This window comes from Jatropha curcas, chromosome 11 (assembly GCF_041381405.1).
Source record: "Jatropha curcas cultivar XTBG-Jc1 chromosome 11, XTBG_Jcur_1.0, whole genome shotgun sequence".
Taxonomy (NCBI): domain Eukaryota; kingdom Viridiplantae; phylum Streptophyta; class Magnoliopsida; order Malpighiales; family Euphorbiaceae; genus Jatropha; species Jatropha curcas.
Genome location: NC_143161.1, coordinates 3326748 through 3345817, shown reverse-complemented (window position 1 = coordinate 3345817; position 19070 = coordinate 3326748). Strand labels below are relative to the sequence as shown.

The 19070-nt window shown below is 31.2% G+C and overlaps 2 long non-coding RNA genes across 2 annotated transcripts; both read right to left on the bottom strand.

Moving 5' to 3' along the window:
* Positions 1-2564, bottom strand: LOC149492380 (uncharacterized). The gene is made up of 2 exons (XR_016318733.1): positions 2004-2564; positions 1-280 (listed from the first exon to the last, which is right to left on the bottom strand). It is a non-coding gene; the product is annotated as an uncharacterized LOC149492380 (long non-coding RNA).
* Positions 2565-9341: 6777 nt separating this feature from the next.
* Positions 9342-11907, bottom strand: LOC149492379 (uncharacterized). Its single transcript, XR_016318732.1, has 2 exons — positions 11347-11907; positions 9342-9621 (listed from the first exon to the last, which is right to left on the bottom strand). It is a non-coding gene; the product is annotated as an uncharacterized LOC149492379 (long non-coding RNA).
* Positions 11908-19070: the final 7163 nt, after the last annotated feature.

Here is a 19070-nt window from a genome sequence, read left to right as displayed (position 1 = left end):
TTATGAACAATAAACCTCAATATTTTATTATTTCTCGGCCCAAGTTTATCTCCTATAGCATTCTAAAGTTCGGGCCCAATTTACAATACATCACATTCTAATATGGACTTACAGGATTAATTTGTCTATGTTAATACACAACTAAATATATGTAAATTTTTACAACTGCGGAGTCACTAACTGTTTGGTATACATGGCTTTTTTATACACATAATTACATAGTAAAATAATTATGGCACTATAAAAATTTCTCTATTGCCCTGCGCCGAAGACACATAGCCTAAATCGGATTAAAGAAAAACTTACTTCCTGAAAATTCAAATAAGACATGTGAGTTTTCTAAGGAGTAATAATTATTGCACAACACACGCAGTCACACAAATATGTAAACATTTCAATCTAGTCATTCGACTAGTTATATGCTCACGCAGCCAGTCACACAAATGGCACATACCAGCACTCACACGTAATGTCACCTTCAAGTAATCAAGCAAGTGGTAATTAGTCAGTGGCACCACCTGAAACCCCAACGAGCCGTCCTCACACATGGCTCGCCCTCTCGTACATGTGCACCAGGGAGCCGATCCCCCATACGGCCAACTGGTCTAATCCTCACTGACCAGTCCTCTCATTGTTTTTCTACTCTCTCGTTTCTTTTCCATATCAACAGGAGGCAACCCGGTGGTCTCCATCCAATCTAGATCATCAAGTGCTCACAACAGGAGGCCACCCTGCGGGCTACAATCAAATCTAGATTATCAGGTGCGCAACAACAAGTAGCCATCCTGTAAATCCCCATATAATCTATATCATCAGGTGCACAAGGGGGCGCCGATCTCCCATTTTTCCGGCCGACGGTCAAGTATCATATCGTATTCAGGATCCATATCACAGACCGTCCTCACAAACCCATGGTGGTCCACTTCATCCCAATTCCACACAAACAAAGCACAGCATTTTCACAACACAATTAATCAAACATTGCAATCAAATGCAGACATATTGATCAGTTGGACATCGTAATGCAATGCACAATTGGACATTCATTCTCAAATGCAATTAAATAGCTAAATAATTACCATTAACAATAAACAACAACAATAAAATCAATGATAAGAATAAACAGTAACAATGAAAATAATTAAATACTTAAATAATTAAATGAATAATAAGGAAAATAAATAAATAATTAGAGCACTCTGTTTATTATGCATTAGGTTATAGAATTAATCTAAATAAACTTTTTAATTATGTTATTAATTAAAACTAGTTCAAGTTCTAACGAAATTTCGGCAGCACCTCCTCTATAATTTGGACTATCCACCTGTTTAGATAACACAGTATTATTATATATTTATCAATCAATACACACAGCCCATCCATCGGGTAATCAATCAATTTAAGACCCCATCCTCCTCCCAAAACCACGATATCAACGCTCAACCATTAGTTCACAACAATTATGTTTCAATGATAATGACAATCATTATTTACATCATATAATTATAATTAGCTAGTATAGCTAATTACCAAACAAATGAAAGCTTTAATACATATATAATCAAATAAAACTTATATCAGTAAGTTAATTTCAATTACTTTCATTTCTTCGTTCTTGCTTAAAGCTAATACGTCACATTTTTTTTTTTTTTTTTTTTTTATACCTTGGTTAAATTTTATACTAGCCAATAAGAACAAATGCTTCAATTAATTATAATTCAATTAATTTTTATCCAATTAATTATATATATAATTATAATTAATTATAAGTAGCTCGACTCGCCCTTATATATATACTAATATATATATATATCAATTCTTATAACTAGTTTATCTAAATGTTCTCAATTATTCAAATTAGTTGTTGTTCATCAAAATAGGTCATTCTCAACCTAGCTCGTATATGATATATGAATCAATTCATTCAAATTTTCAATTTAATTGACTAATGATCACTAAGTTTAGAATTTATACCAAAATAGGAAATTGGTCTTAGAGCATACCAATTGAAATTCAAGCGACGATTCCACGATCCTTGCGAAGAGAGGAACATTCTGTCCCTGGTGCCTCGCCGGAGACTCGCCGGACCGCCGCCGCCGCCGCCGTCCACGGTGGCCGGAAAAGTTGGGGCCACCCAGAATTGACCCTTCTTCACGCCACCCCACTCAAATTTCATCGAGGAGTCCGTTTTTGATGTCGGTTGTGCGAGGTTGGCCCTCCATTTGGCTGAATTAGTCCGACAGTAGCTTGGTGCCGCCATTAATGGTGATTTCGCCATTTCAAGCTTTGTAGCCGGAATTAATGGAGGAGAAACACTCACAAGGTGGAGGTGACTCGATCGACGCCTGCCTTTCGTGTTGACGTCGCCGGAATTGCTCGATCTCGTCGGAGATCGAAGAAGGAGAACTGTCGATGGAGACAGTCCCGCTTCGCGTCACTGGAGACTCTGCCAGTGTGGAAGGAGGTCGGAAAACGGACCAGGAGCTCTAGCGGAGACGATCGCCATCTCGCTCTCGTCGAGCGGTGGCCGGAAACGGAGGGAGAGGGTGGAGGGAGGCTGTCGCGCGCCTGAAGAAGGAGAGGAGAAAGAAAAGAAAGGAAAAAAAAAGTAAGGCGGTTTCTAGCAAACTCTAGGCCATTCCGGTTCGTTTCAAACCGGTTTGGTCCGATTTAGTGGTTTGGTCTCATTTCGCTTGATTTTCAAGTTTTTCCCTCGGTTCTCGGATTATTTGGGTGGTTCTCGACAAATTAAACTGATTTTCGGGCCTGATTCAATTTATTTTAACCGTTTAATTCGGTTTCGTAATATTTTCTCCATTTACTCAATAATTATAAAATTATTTATAGTAACAATATTTGATTTTAGGATAATGATTTTATATATATTCATAATAGATTAAATTACGGGGTTTCGTATTATTCTCAAAAATTTTAACCGTTTACGATTCAAAATTTCTTTTCGATATTTTATTTGGGCTTGGGCCTGACTCGTAAAATTTTGGGCTCGAATTGAGATTGTTTGGTATATATATAGCCCATTAGTTGAAAATCGAGATTTTTGATTTATTAAAAATTCGAAAGTTTTCGAAAATAAAAATTCAGGGTGTCTCAATCTCCCCCCCTTTAAGACAATTCGTCCTCGAATTGAAATTTAGCAGGAGAGAGTAAGAATGAATACATAGGGAATTCAAAGTCATAAGAAATTACTTCCATCACTAAGGAGATAGCTCAAGAGTGGATAATATGAACCGAGGAAAGAAAAAGAGTCAGGTATTCTAATTGTAATTCTATCGCCAATCATCCTATTTAGTATCTCCTAGCTAAAGCTTACAAGAACTTGAGTTCATTACCTAAATCTCCACTTACTATTTTCAGACAGCTACTGAAATCTTTAGAAAATCTTTCTTTAAATAAAACTTTTACAATAAAACCGGATTTATCAAGAAGATGCATAATATATGTCATCTATGTTTCTTAAAGTTATATAATTTCTTTTGAAAATTTAAATTTTCACTAAGCATTCCTTTATGAAAACCGAACATATAGTTTAGAATTACAAAACGGCTGAAATTTAATTTACTTATAATAATAAGATTTAATTCGTTTAATTTACATATATTATTACTAAAACCTTTCTTTAATCAAAAGTTCAGAAACCATTACTTTAATCCATAATTTTAAAAAAATCGTCTTGTAACTTTCATTGTCTATTAATATCACAAGGCGACTTGGGCTCACTCTCTTGGTTCTACCTATATATGTCTTGTTTTCCCTATAATATTCTTATTATAGATAGGTGCAATTATTAGATAGCTCCTGATCTAATGACCTCACTGTACTACTAGTTATCATGCCTCTACAAAGATTTTTATTTTTATTTTTATAATTTTAATGCTTTTAATTTAACTATCAATTTCGCTTTAACTCAATCTCTCAAGTTACTCTAAAAACTTATCAATAAGATTGATTTTCGTAATAACACCTTTTACTAATTTACATTCCAACTATGTTGCTTATCAGTCCACTATGAAGATGTTAGAGTACTCTTATTACTTATTTTGTCTACTTGTTCCCCTTTATACTGCTTATCATTGTAAATCATAAGTCATTTACCATCAGCATTTCAACCTAACATTATTATTTATCCTAAATTCCTAAATTAGCTTACATCAATATTATACCGACTAATTCTTACTAAAATTATATTTGATTGATTATTCATTCAAATTCAATTTAATTAACTAGTAATTATTAAGTTTATAATTTATACCGAATATAAGGAAATTGGTCTTCAATAAATTTTTCTTATATTCCGACCAAATACTACCTTACCATCCCAATATCACATCAAATCGATCTCATCAACTCCTTAGAGTCTGATTTACATATACTATGAACTACTTTTACTCTTTTGTCCATATCCTCCTAGACTACAATTTCAAACCATAATGCTAACATTTTAATTAGTCTCATTTAACTAAGTATTAGGTACCATATGTGGAACTATTAACTTAAAATTAGCATCTATCTATTACTCACTTATATCTATTCCTCACTTACAACTTGTTATATGAATCATTTCTATACCCTTAAATCATTCCAGTCCTTTTCTAATGTTACTTCTCCCATTTATTACATTAAACAGTCCTACACTCTAACTTTGGTTGCAATTTAGCTTCTAAACTAGAATTGTCTCCTCAAACCTTTCCAATGTTATGTTCTTACTTAGCTACTAACTGTCTACTTACTTAATATCATCATCACCACTTGTCTTATTCTTCTTTTCCAAATCTTCTTTAGAATTTTTTTATTTTTTTATTTATTTTATTTTTTTTTTTATCCTCACAATCATTTCATTTTATGAGCTGATCCAATTGGCCCCGTGATATAAATAGACAACTTTCACAAATAATTTTTTTTTATTTTTTTTTTTTATTATTATTTTATTATTATTTTTTTCTATATATAAATAATCAATTTTAAGTTATTTATCATAACACAATTTTGAATTCAAAATTAAAATGGGTTTTAAATTTAAATATCGAATATCAAGTAAATAAAATTATAAAAAGATTATCCTTTGAATAAATTCTAAAGAAATTCAGTAGCCGTGCTGAATACTAAAATACCGATTCCTAATCACCCAAAGTTCATCAATGCGCCGTACAAATGAAAAACCTATTTACTCTCTACACTATCCTATTCACTGACAGGAATAGAGCTCACATGAAAAGTAGTGTACTGGGTGATCAGGCCAATCCACTACCATCAGGTATTACTCTATTCCCTAGCCTAAGGGTCGATACCAACTCTAGCCCTTATAGGTATTGCGATGGATTATCTTATTGTCTACTTTCACTTCGAACCTCTAATTACTTCCTCCGTAATCATAGATCTACGCAATAAGTGTGGATTTTCCCACCTCATAGGGTCTAGTGCGTCCACCATCCCTAGGGAGGAAAATCACAAGGTTTCTTTCCCTATGTTGGTTACGGCCGATCCCAACATAAAGAAATTTCCTATACTCCGCAGTTGTGTCCTAAAACCCTAACCTAAGCTCTGATACCAACTTTGTCACGACCCGATTCCATGGGCCGGACCGGCACTAGGGCCCAGGTAAGCTTAAGGCCCCCGAGGCCCGTAGTCAGCCTGAAACACTAGAATCCAATATCTCGGTATAAATTTCAACATTCAGCCCATATGATTATGAACAATAAACCTCAATATTTTATTATTTCTCGGCCCAAGTTTATCTCCTATAGCATTCTAAAGTTCGGGCCCAATTTACAATACATCACATTCTAATATGGACTTACAGGATTAATTTGTCTATGTTAATACACAACTAAATATATGTAAATTTTTACAACTGCGGAGTCACTAACTGTTTGGTATACATGGCTTTTTTATACACATAATTACATAGTAAAATAATTATGGCACTATAAAAATTTCTCTATTGCCCTGCGCCGAAGACACATAGCCTAAATCGGATTAAAGAAAAACTTACTTCCTGAAAATTCAAATAAGACATGTGAGTTTTCTAAGGAGTAATAATTATTGCACAACACACGCAGTCACACAAATATGTAAACATTTCAATCTAGTCATTCGACTAGTTATATGCTCACGCAGCCAGTCACACAAATGGCACATACCAGCACTCACACGTAATGTCACCTTCAAGTAATCAAGCAAGTGGTAATTAGTCAGTGGCACCACCTGAAACCCCAACGAGCCGTCCTCACACATGGCTCGCCCCCTCGTACATGTGCACCAGGGGTTTGGTCCGATTTAGTGGTTTGGTCTCATTTCGCTTGATTTTCAAGTTTTTCCCTCGGTTCTCGGATTATTTGGGTGGTTCTCGACAAATTAAACTGATTTTCGGGCCTGATTCAATTTATTTTAACCGTTTAATTCGGTTTCGTAATATTTTCTCCATTTACTCAATAATTATAAAATTATTTATAGTAACAATATTTGATTTTAGGATAATGATTTTATATATATTCATAATAGATTAAATTACGGGGTTTCGTATTATTCTCAAAAATTTTAACCGTTTACGATTCAAAATTTCTTTTCGATATTTTATTTGGGCTTGGGCCTGACTCGTAAAATTTTGGGCTCGAATTGAGATTGTTTGGTATATATATAGCCCATTAGTTGAAAATCGAGATTTTTGATTTATTAAAAATTCGAAAGTTTTCGAAAATAAAAATTCAGGGTGTCTCAATCTCCCCCCCTTTAAGACAATTCGTCCTCGAATTGAAATTTAGCAGGAGAGAGTAAGAATGAATACATAGGGAATTCAAAGTCATAAGAAATTACTTCCATCACTAAGGAGATAGCTCAAGAGTGGATAATATGAACCGAGGAAAGAAAAAGAGTCAGGTATTCTAATTGTAATTCTATCGCCAATCATCCTATTTAGTATCTCCTAGCTAAAGCTTACAAGAACTTGAGTTCATTACCTAAATCTCCACTTACTATTTTCAGACAGCTACTGAAATCTTTAGAAAATCTTTCTTTAAATAAAACTTTTACAATAAAACCGGATTTATCAAGAAGATGCATAATATATGTCATCTATGTTTCTTAAAGTTATATAATTTCTTTTGAAAATTTAAATTTTCACTAAGCATTCCTTTATGAAAACCGAACATATAGTTTAGAATTACAAAACGGCTGAAATTTAATTTACTTATAATAATAAGATTTAATTCGTTTAATTTACATATATTATTACTAAAACCTTTCTTTAATCAAAAGTTCAGAAACCATTACTTTAATCCATAATTTTAAAAAAATCGTCTTGTAACTTTCATTGTCTATTAATATCACAAGGCGACTTGGGCTCACTCTCTTGGTTCTACCTATATATGTCTTGTTTTCCCTATAATATTCTTATTATAGATAGGTGCAATTATTAGATAGCTCCTGATCTAATGACCTCACTGTACTACTAGTTATCATGCCTCTACAAAGATTTTTATTTTTATTTTTATTTTTATTTTTATAATTTTAATGCTTTTAATTTAACTATCAATTTCGCTTTAACTCAATCTCTCAAGTTACTCTAAAAACTTATCAATAAGATTGATTTTCGTAATAACACCTTTTACTAATTTACATTCCAACTATGTTGCTTATCAGTCCACTATGAAGATGTTAGAGTACTCTTATTACTTATTTTGTCTACTTGTTCCCCTTTATACTGCTTATCATTGTAAATCATAAGTCATTTACCATCAGCATTTCAACCTAACATTATTATTTATCCTAAATTCCTAAATTAGCTTACATCAATATTATACCGACTAATTCTTACTAAAATTATATTTGATTGATTATTCATTCAAATTCAATTTAATTAACTAGTAATTATTAAGTTTATAATTTATACCGAATATAAGGAAATTGGTCTTCAATAAATTTTTCTTATATTCCGACCAAATACTACCTTACCATCCCAATATCACATCAAATCGATCTCATCAACTCCTTAGAGTCTGATTTACATATACTATGAACTACTTTTACTCTTTTGTCCATATCCTCCTAGACTACAATTTCAAACCATAATGCTAACATTTTAATTAGTCTCATTTAACTAAGTATTAGGTACCATATGTGGAACTATTAACTTAAAATTAGCATCTATCTATTACTCACTTATATCTATTCCTCACTTACAACTTGTTATATGAATCATTTCTATACCCTTAAATCATTCCAGTCCTTTTCTAATGTTACTTCTCCCATTTATTACATTAAACAGTCCTACACTCTAACTTTGGTTGCAATTTAGCTTCTAAACTAGAATTGTCTCCTCAAACCTTTCCAATGTTATGTTCTTACTTAGCTACTAACTGTCTACTTACTTAATATCATCATCACCACTTGTCTTATTCTTCTTTTCCAAATCTTCTTTAGAATTTTTTTATTTTTTTATTTATTTTATTTTTTTTTTTATCCTCACAATCATTTCATTTTATGAGCTGATCCAATTGGCCCCGTGATATAAATAGACAACTTTCACAAATAATTTTTTTTTTATTTTTTTTTTTTATTATTATTTTATTATTATTTTTTTCTATATATAAATAATCAATTTTAAGTTATTTATCATAACACAATTTTGAATTCAAAATTAAAATGGGTTTTAAATTTAAATATCGAATATCAAGTAAATAAAATTATAAAAAGATTATCCTTTGAATAAATTCTAAAGAAATTCAGTAGCCGTGCTGAATACTAAAATACCGATTCCTAATCACCCAAAGTTCATCAATGCGCCGTACAAATGAAAAACCTATTTACTCTCTACACTATCCTATTCACTGACAGGAATAGAGCTCACATGAAAAGTAGTGTACTGGGTGATCAGGCCAATCCACTACCATCAGGTATTACTCTATTCCCTAGCCTAAGGGTCGATACCAACTCTAGCCCTTATAGGTATTGCGATGGATTATCTTATTGTCTACTTTCACTTCGAACCTCTAATTACTTCCTCCGTAATCATAGATCTACGCAATAAGTGTGGATTTTCCCACCTCATAGGGTCTAGTGCGTCCACCATCCCTAGGGAGGAAAATCACAAGGTTTCTTTCCCTATGTTGGTTACGGCCGATCCCAACATAAAGAAATTTCCTATACTCCGCAGTTGTGTCCTAAAACCCTAACCTAAGCTCTGATACCAACTTTGTCACGACCCGATTCCATGGGCCGGACCGGCACTAGGGCCCAGGTAAGCTTAAGGCCCCCGAGGCCCGTAGTCAGCCTGAAACACTAGAATCCAATATCTCGGTATAAATTTCAACATTCAGCCCATATGATTATGAACAATAAACCTCAATATTTTATTATTTCTCGGCCCAAGTTTATCTCCTATAGCATTCTAAAGTTCGGGCCCAATTTACAATACATCACATTCTAATATGGACTTACAGGATTAATTTGTCTATGTTAATACACAACTAAATATATGTAAATTTTTACAACTGCGGAGTCACTAACTGTTTGGTATACATGGCTTTTTTATACACATAATTACATAGTAAAATAATTATGGCACTATAAAAATTTCTCTATTGCCCTGCGCCGAAGACACATAGCCTAAATCGGATTAAAGAAAAACTTACTTCCTGAAAATTCAAATAAGACATGTGAGTTTTCTAAGGAGTAATAATTATTGCACAACACACGCAGTCACACAAATATGTAAACATTTCAATCTAGTCATTCGACTAGTTATATGCTCACGCAGCCAGTCACACAAATGGCACATACCAGCACTCACACGTAATGTCACCTTCAAGTAATCAAGCAAGTGGTAATTAGTCAGTGGCACCACCTGAAACCCCAACGAGCCGTCCTCACACATGGCTCGCCCTCTCGTACATGTGCACCAGGGAGCCGATCCCCCATACGGCCAACTGGTCTAATCCTCACTGACCAGTCCTCTCATTGTTTTTCTACTCTCTCGTTTCTTTTCCATATCAACAGGAGGCAACCCGGTGGTCTCCATCCAATCTAGATCATCAAGTGCTCACAACAGGAGGCCACCCTGCGGGCTACAATCAAATCTAGATTATCAGGTGCGCAACAACAAGTAGCCATCCTGTAAATCCCCATATAATCTATATCATCAGGTGCACAAGGGGGCGCCGATCTCCCATTTTTCCGGCCGACGGTCAAGTATCATATCGTATTCAGGATCCATATCACAGACCGTCCTCACAAACCCATGGTGGTCCACTTCATCCCAATTCCACACAAACAAAGCACAGCATTTTCACAACACAATTAATCAAACATTGCAATCAAATGCAGACATATTGATCAGTTGGACATCGTAATGCAATGCACAATTGGACATTCATTCTCAAATGCAATTAAATAGCTAAATAATTACCATTAACAATAAACAACAACAATAAAATCAATGATAAGAATAAACAGTAACAATGAAAATAATTAAATACTTAAATAATTAAATGAATAATAAGGAAAATAAATAAATAATTAGAGCACTCTGTTTATTATGCATTAGGTTATAGAATTAATCTAAATAAACTTTTTAATTATGTTATTAATTAAAACTAGTTCAAGTTCTAACGAAATTTCGGCAGCACCTCCTCTATAATTTGGACTATCCACCTGTTTAGATAACACAGTATTATTATATATTTATCAATCAATACACACAGCCCATCCATCGGGTAATCAATCAATTTAAGACCCCATCCTCCTCCCAAAACCACGATATCAACGCTCAACCATTAGTTCACAACAATTATGTTTCAATGATAATGACAATCATTATTTACATCATATAATTATAATTAGCTAGTATAGCTAATTACCAAACAAATGAAAGCTTTAATACATATATAATCAAATAAAACTTATATCAGTAAGTTAATTTCAATTACTTTCATTTCTTCGTTCTTGCTTAAAGCTAATACGTCACATTTTTTTTTTTTTTTTTTTTTTATACCTTGGTTAAATTTTATACTAGCCAATAAGAACAAATGCTTCAATTAATTATAATTCAATTAATTTTTATCCAATTAATTATATATATAATTATAATTAATTATAAGTAGCTCGACTCGCCCTTATATATATACTAATATATATATATATATCAATTCTTATAACTAGTTTATCTAAATGTTCTCAATTATTCAAATTAGTTGTTGTTCATCAAAATAGGTCATTCTCAACCTAGCTCGTATATGATATATGAATCAATTCATTCAAATTTTCAATTTAATTGACTAATGATCACTAAGTTTAGAATTTATACCAAAATAGGAAATTGGTCTTAGAGCATACCAATTGAAATTCAAGCGACGATTCCACGATCCTTGCGAAGAGAGGAACATTCTGTCCCTGGTGCCTCGCCGGAGACTCGCCGGACCGCCGCCGCCGCCGCCGTCCACGGTGGCCGGAAAAGTTGGAGCCACCCAGAATTGACCCTTCTTCACGCCACCCCACTCAAATTTCATCGAGGAGTCCGTTTTTGATGTCGGTTGTGCGAGGTTGGCCCTCCATTTGGCTGAATTAGTCCGACAGTAGCTTGGTGCCGCCATTAATGGTGATTTCGCCATTTCAAGCTTTGTAGCCGGAATTAATGGAGGAGAAACACTCACAAGGTGGAGGTGACTCGATCGACGCCTGCCTTTCGTGTTGACGTCGCCGGAATTGCTCGATCTCGTCGGAGATCGAAGAAGGAGAACTGTCGATGGAGACAGTCCCGCTTCGCGTCACTGGAGACTCTGCCAGTGTGGAAGGAGGTCGGAAAACGGACCAGGAGCTCTAGCGGAGACGATCGCCATCTCGCTCTCGTCGAGCGGTGGCCGGAAACGGAGGGAGAGGGTGGAGGGAGGCTGTCGCGCGCCTGAAGAAGGAGAGGAGAAAGAAAAGAAAGGAAAAAAAAAGTAAGGCGGTTTCTAGCAAACTCTAGGCCATTCCGGTTCGTTTCAAACCGGTTTGGTCCGATTTAGTGGTTTGGTCTCATTTCGCTTGATTTTCAAGTTTTTCCCTCGGTTCTCGGATTATTTGGGTGGTTCTCGACAAATTAAACTGATTTTCGGGCCTGATTCAATTTATTTTAACCGTTTAATTCGGTTTCGTAATATTTTCTCCATTTACTCAATAATTATAAAATTATTTATAGTAACAATATTTGATTTTAGGATAATGATTTTATATATATTCATAATAGATTAAATTACGGGGTTTCGTATTATTCTCAAAAATTTTAACCGTTTACGATTCAAAATTTCTTTTCGATATTTTATTTGGGCTTGGGCCTGACTCGTAAAATTTTGGGCTCGAATTGAGATTGTTTGGTATATATATAGCCCATTAGTTGAAAATCGAGATTTTTGATTTATTAAAAATTCGAAAGTTTTCGAAAATAAAAATTCAGGGTGTCTCATTTACTGATCTTATGATTATATTTTTTATTATTCTTGAATTTTTTTTAGTTATCAAAAACATTAATTTCTTTACTTGAAAAAAAAAAACATTATTCTTGCTTCCTTTTTTTAGACAATTAATTTATTTCTAAAAGGTTATTCATTGTCTTAGTTGCTTTCAGAAATTTTCAATGCACCAAACAAAATAATTTAAAATAGTAAATTTTCTTACGTGAGTGAAACATCAACCTTCCTGGTTCTATATTTCTAATCACCTTTGAGATATATTTTCTTTAAAAAAATAAAAAAAAATAATTAATTTGACTTCATTGATTGAAAATGATCGGATCGGTTAGGTTTTTAGGTACAAATATTCCTAAACCAAATAAACATCTTTACCTTCTATAGATTGACCTCGACGAGTTTAGATATATGCTTTGTAATCGTATACGTTTATAATTTATTTAAATTACAGAAATGTAATATATAACCTTGTACTATAATATTAATGAAAAAAAAAGGATTTTTTATGTCATTTGGAACAAAATGTCAAATGTTCTTGGCAGAACAATATAGAGACAGGAGACTTGAGCCAGTAAAATGCAAGTATATACTTTTTTTTTATTCTTTATTTATTTTATATATACAAGACCTAAATTGACTGGCTTAAAATTAATGGTCCGACAACCTACTTTGGCCTGAAGTTTCTTTCTTTTATTTTTTTTTTTTTTTCATTAGGTAAACATCATAAAATGGACCAACATGTTGCCCTATTTTGATCATAATTTAAGTTTCCCTTTCTTCATGGGATTAAAAATATTTAATTAAACTAAACAAATTAATAACTAATAATTTATAATATATTATGGAGTTTTTTCATAATGATGAAGAAAAGAAATATTTAAAATTTTATGCAACATATATGGTTAGGCACCGCAGGTAAGATCAAGCATATCTAAATTCTGGCATAGAATACAATTTTAAAGCTTTAATATCTAATTAACAATGCATGGGAAATGGGACGCAAATCATGTGGTCCTCTTTCATCTTAGTTTATCAATTTATAATATATTATGTGGAACCCAAAAATGTTAATATAATAATTGGAAGATTCCCTAACTGACCTGACTGGCCAGAAATAAACTACCAACTGCCAATATCCACCTAACTTCACCACTCAATTGTCTCAACCAAACCAAGTCGCTAATGCTACAGAAATTAATAGTAAAAAATAATATTATTTTTCTATTTGAAAAAGAATATATTATTATTATAGATATTGCTAAACATTATTAGTTAGAGCTTGCTTAGATAGACTTCAAGAAAGAATTAATGGGGCCTCTCTCGTTATCTTCCCGTGTCTTGTTACTAGATGTTGTTGGTTTCTTTGTCTGGCTCTGTGTGCATGCACTCTTTAAAATTGGGTCAAAAATTTCTCCAAGAAAATCAGAAAAATATATATAGCAAAAAAAAAAAAAAAAAGATCCAAGATTAGGTATAAAGGTTCTTTTTAATGGAAGAAATTCAATAATATAAATATATTTTTTATACCAATATTAGACGATATTCAAAAGGTGGCAAGAAGTGGGCTCCTCTAAAAAAAAAAAAAAAAAAAAAAAAAAAAAAAAAGAGGGAGATTTGAGATGGGTGGCACATGGGATGCATAGAAATATGAGGACGGTTGGATGTATTTGAACACTAAGCAAAGCATCTTTCACTTCATAGAGCAAATTTTGGTCCTTGATTAAAGGAACTAACTCTCCCACCTTTGATTTGTTTTTGTGATTATTATTATTATTAATTAGCGTATTAATTGTATGGGGATTAGATGTGGATAATTTAAATGATGTCTTGGATCCTTTACTCTAATGGCTAGCTTTTAGGGCAAACTTCAATTTGACAAGCCACTATTATCAATTTATTATTTGCAATATATATATATATATATATATATATATAAATTACAAACTTAACCGTTAGGAGATCTGACATATTTGGTCAGGATTAAAAGTAGTTGGTTGGTGCTTAAGTTTATAATTTAAAAATATGCGATTTGAAGTGATAAGCCGTCTCAATTTCTATAAGTTCAATATCAAAAAATGTATTTATCTGGCGAACTAAAATCTTCATATAATACGGTCTAAATGAGATTAATGCATGTTGATTTCTAGCACAAAATAATTCTACAATAATAATAGATTATACTTTTTTAAAAATATGAATCAGGGTTTAGATGCGAACGATGATAAAATTTTCCTTCTCATGTAAACAAAAAATATATATATATAGAATTATGAGATCACAGATTAAAGAATAAATAAGTAAATTAAGGAGCAAGTGATTCTCATCTTAGTCTATTAATTCGGTTTAGGCAAATTCGAGTTTTTTGTTCCATTATTGTTGCAAAAAAATATTAAAATATTGTGAATAACTATTTGGTGTTGGTAGATTTAAGAGTAAAAAGTCAAAATCCAGCCGCAGAGAGTTAAGTCATTGTGTGTTTGAGAGAATCACGTATTCAAACCAAAGAGTTTTGCACGTTATCTCTTAATTAAAATTGGGAGTTTTGTACCTAATTTAATTCAACCTCTCCTTATCTAATTTAGATGCTTTCTATTTTTCTAAACTTTTGTGTTTCTTTTTCATTCCTTTTTCTCCTCATCAAGTCCTCATACATGAACAAACACATAATTATATTTATATATATATATATCCTTGACTAGCTTTTAGCTACCTGCATATGCCTTTCAAATGGGTTATCTTTTTGTATTTTTGGTGGGGTATTAGTAATATAATTTAATTAATTAATTAATTAATATCGATTTAACTTAGTCAAGGCATATCCATATGTCCTATGATTTCTTGAGAGTCAAACTAATAATTGCATAATTTTAGATATATGGCTCTTTGTGGAAATCAAACAAATCTTTATTATTAAATAAAGAATATTGAAAATTCTAATGAATCTTCATATTTAAGTCATTCATATTTTCAGAGAGGTTAATTTTTTTCTGCAGATTGAATCCTCTATTTTTTCTTTTACTATTCATGTCATTCTTGACTTTCTGTCGAGTATCTTAATTAGCTTAATTAGCGTATGTCTTATTGACTGTTGCGCACATCCGAGTTATTTCTCTTAATATATTAGGGAAAAATGAAATAAAAAATAAGAAGATATAAATGGATTAGACTACTGAAAAATTTAGGTTTTGGTATATATAAGAAAAAGAAATACAAATTACAAACAAAATCCATAATAAGCTACCAAAAATATCATGATTATATATGCCGTTTATATTTTTAACTCCCAAACAATATGAAAGTCGAACAACTTGTTTAATTAAACCACGAAAGAATGCATCATTTTTCCAGAAGATAAAGCGCACTATACATCTATGGATACCCACTTGTGTTCCATAAAGCAAACTCATTGTATAGCTTTAACGTTACCAATACCAAAATTGTTTCAGATCAGATCAACTTTTAGGTTTCTAATTAAGTAATTTAAGTTAAAATTAAAACACGTTCAATGACATAATCACCTAAGTCATTTTCCCTTTTATTCTTTTCGATGTTTAACCAAAAAAAAAAAAAAAAAAAAAAAAAAGAAACAAGAAATCCCCTTTATAGTTTTGTTTCGCTTAAGCATTGGAAATAATAAATTTTTTTCAAAAAATAAAACATAAAAATAATGAATTTCTGATTAATAAAATGATTCAATTGGTCGCTAGGTTTCTGGAACAAGCAAGTTTCATTAGATAGGTCAAAGTCATATCAATGTCTAAATAAAAGACTTCATGTTTTTGGGTTGATAATTCAAACAAAATTAGTCAAAAACACCCACCAAAAACTCCACTTATGTCACCACCCAAAATCTGATATATTCATCATATAATTCTATCCACTTGTGTCACTCACTTTCTACGTTTTTGCATTAATCCAACAAGTCCATGTCATCTTCCAATTTGCATGGGTATTTTTATTTCATGGTTTCTTAATAGAGAAATACTTGCCTCCGGTCATGACCATTTACTGAGATAAAAAAAATAAAACGATAATAAATTTTTAATAAATTTTTATTGATTGGCTTAATATACAAAAGGTCTATAATAAATATAATTAAGTCTTATCTCCGTATTATAGTGCATAAATACGTATGTTGACAAAGAAAAAAAAAAAATCCAATTTTAACTAGTCCTGAAAATTTTTTTCTGTGTATTGTCGATCAGAATCTGCTAAAAATTTCATATCTTCTCAAAATTGTTATAATTTATTATATTAACATTATTAGTAAGTCAATAAATAGTATTTTGCTTGGATTTAAAGATGGATATTTTATCTTGTGAAATTGCCACTAGAGGACATGCTTAAACGATGGCACTTTAGATAAAAATATAATTATACTTTTATGTTAAAAATTTGTTTGCTTTTTTTTTTTTATTTTAATTGATTTTTCTCTATAGAAAATTAGAGATCGAAAGCAACTTTACTCTTATCATTTTCCATCTTTATCCTATTTAAATGTTATATTTTTTATTAGAAATATAAGTTTAAGCTTATATATATTTATCACTATAATATAATTAGGAGTGCAATTTAACAACTACAATATGTTTATTTAAATATGAGTAATTTAAATATTCCAATTAAGAATCTAAATATTCTAATTGAGTTTAACAAATTTATTTTTATAATTAATAAATAAAATAATTTGTATATATACTATTGTTGAACAAGGTTTTATCTGAATATCATCCCGGCCTGAATATGAAAATATAAATATAAAAAACTTAGTATGTATTACCAAGAAATGTCGGGGAGCAAAAGATGCATGTAAAAAAAAAAAAATCATATAATATTAATATAGTTTCCTTTTACTATGACTTCTTGTGGTTATGCTTTTGGCCTAAAAGCACATAAATATTTTTTTAAAAAATATCTTCCATCATTTTCAAAAAATAAAAAATTTGTTCAAATCAAATTTTCCATATATGTCAATTTTTAGTCTAAGGAATGTATCCACACACACACACACACACATATATATATATATATATATATAAAATTTATCCCATAATTGTTAATGCAACATGCACATTTTCTATGAGGTTTGGTCATAGCCCATTCAAAAATTTATCCAATCCTTTTTTCATGCCTTCACGCAAATGAAGTTGTAAAACACTTTACCAATCATCAATAACTTATGTCTAATTTAATTAATTATATTATTCACCAAAGGAAAAAAACCCAAAAGAAAAGTCAAAAAAATATATATTAAAATGTTTTTTCTTTTTTTTTTTTTTTTTGAGTGTATTATAATACAAAATTTTGGAAATTCAACTCTAATATTCCTCTTTTAAAAAAAAAAAAAATTAATCGACATAACTTACATCCTATATTGTCTAACTACAAGTGAAAGCGACTCATCTCAAAGCTTAGATTTCTAAGCCCAATTGATCCAATTTAGAGTCCATTGGCGCGGTCATTTTGAGTGAATGATAGAACACTAAGTTTTTCGGAACTTGAGGCCCAACTTCCGTAGATGAATTATAGATCAATGGGCCTAGCTTCTTAACTAATTAATTATAGGGCCTGAAAATTTTACTAAAGGAAAGAGGTTTTGAAAATTGAAATAATCTAATTCAAGCAATATTTTACTAACAATTTCCGACTCCTTTAAGGCTTTAACCATGACCACCACTAATAAAATAACAAGAAAATTTATGGTTCAAATGGAAAAAAATAAAAATAAAAATAAAAATACAAGACTTTTATATTAGATTGCTTAATTAATTCGACGAACAAAATTAAATCTAATAGTCACAACAAATCTTTAAATTCTTCCTCAAAAAATTACGTTGATTTCAAAAAAGTTTAGCATAATCATTATTCGATAACTTTGCTTGTGATTGCTTCTAATGATGATGTGAATGCTTACAATAGAAGCTTGAGCTTTTTCCCCTTTAATTTTTCTTGGTTATGCTTTCCCAAGCAAATAAACTTTGAAATGCAATTATTTTAATAATATTTCAATTTTCATTTTTAAATAATTTGATTCTAGCTATTTAGTCTATTTTGCATTGCCTTCCTACTATGTTCCGTTTTTGTTGTTTTTCGTTATGGTTAACTTTCCATTATGTTCCCTTTTTGTTGTTTTTCTGTTATGGTTAACTTTCCAATTTTTTTTTTTTTTATTGGTCAATTTTAGCATATTTCAAACATGAATTCATCGATCAACATATTACGAAACCCATTAAAGATAATTCATATAAAGTAGAAAATAATTGATTATTAAATGATGAGGAAGAGATGAAATTCAGGACCAAAAGATTCCAAGGCATCCTCTTATCACTAGATTATGAGATTATTTGCTATACGTTGAAGAAAAATTAAATTATTTTAAGTTTTTCATTTGTATGAATAGCTTAGTATTTCTTGATTCAAAAAGTCATTATAAGTTAAACACAATATACTTAAGGAGAAGATATTATTTAGGATATAAATTTAAAATTTATGAAATTACATTAATCTTTGCAAAAAAAGAAAAAAAAAAAGGATTTGTGAAGCAAAATAAAAAAGAAAGATTTGTTTTTTTTTTTTTTTTTTGTAAGATAAGGACAGACCTACTCTAAGCAT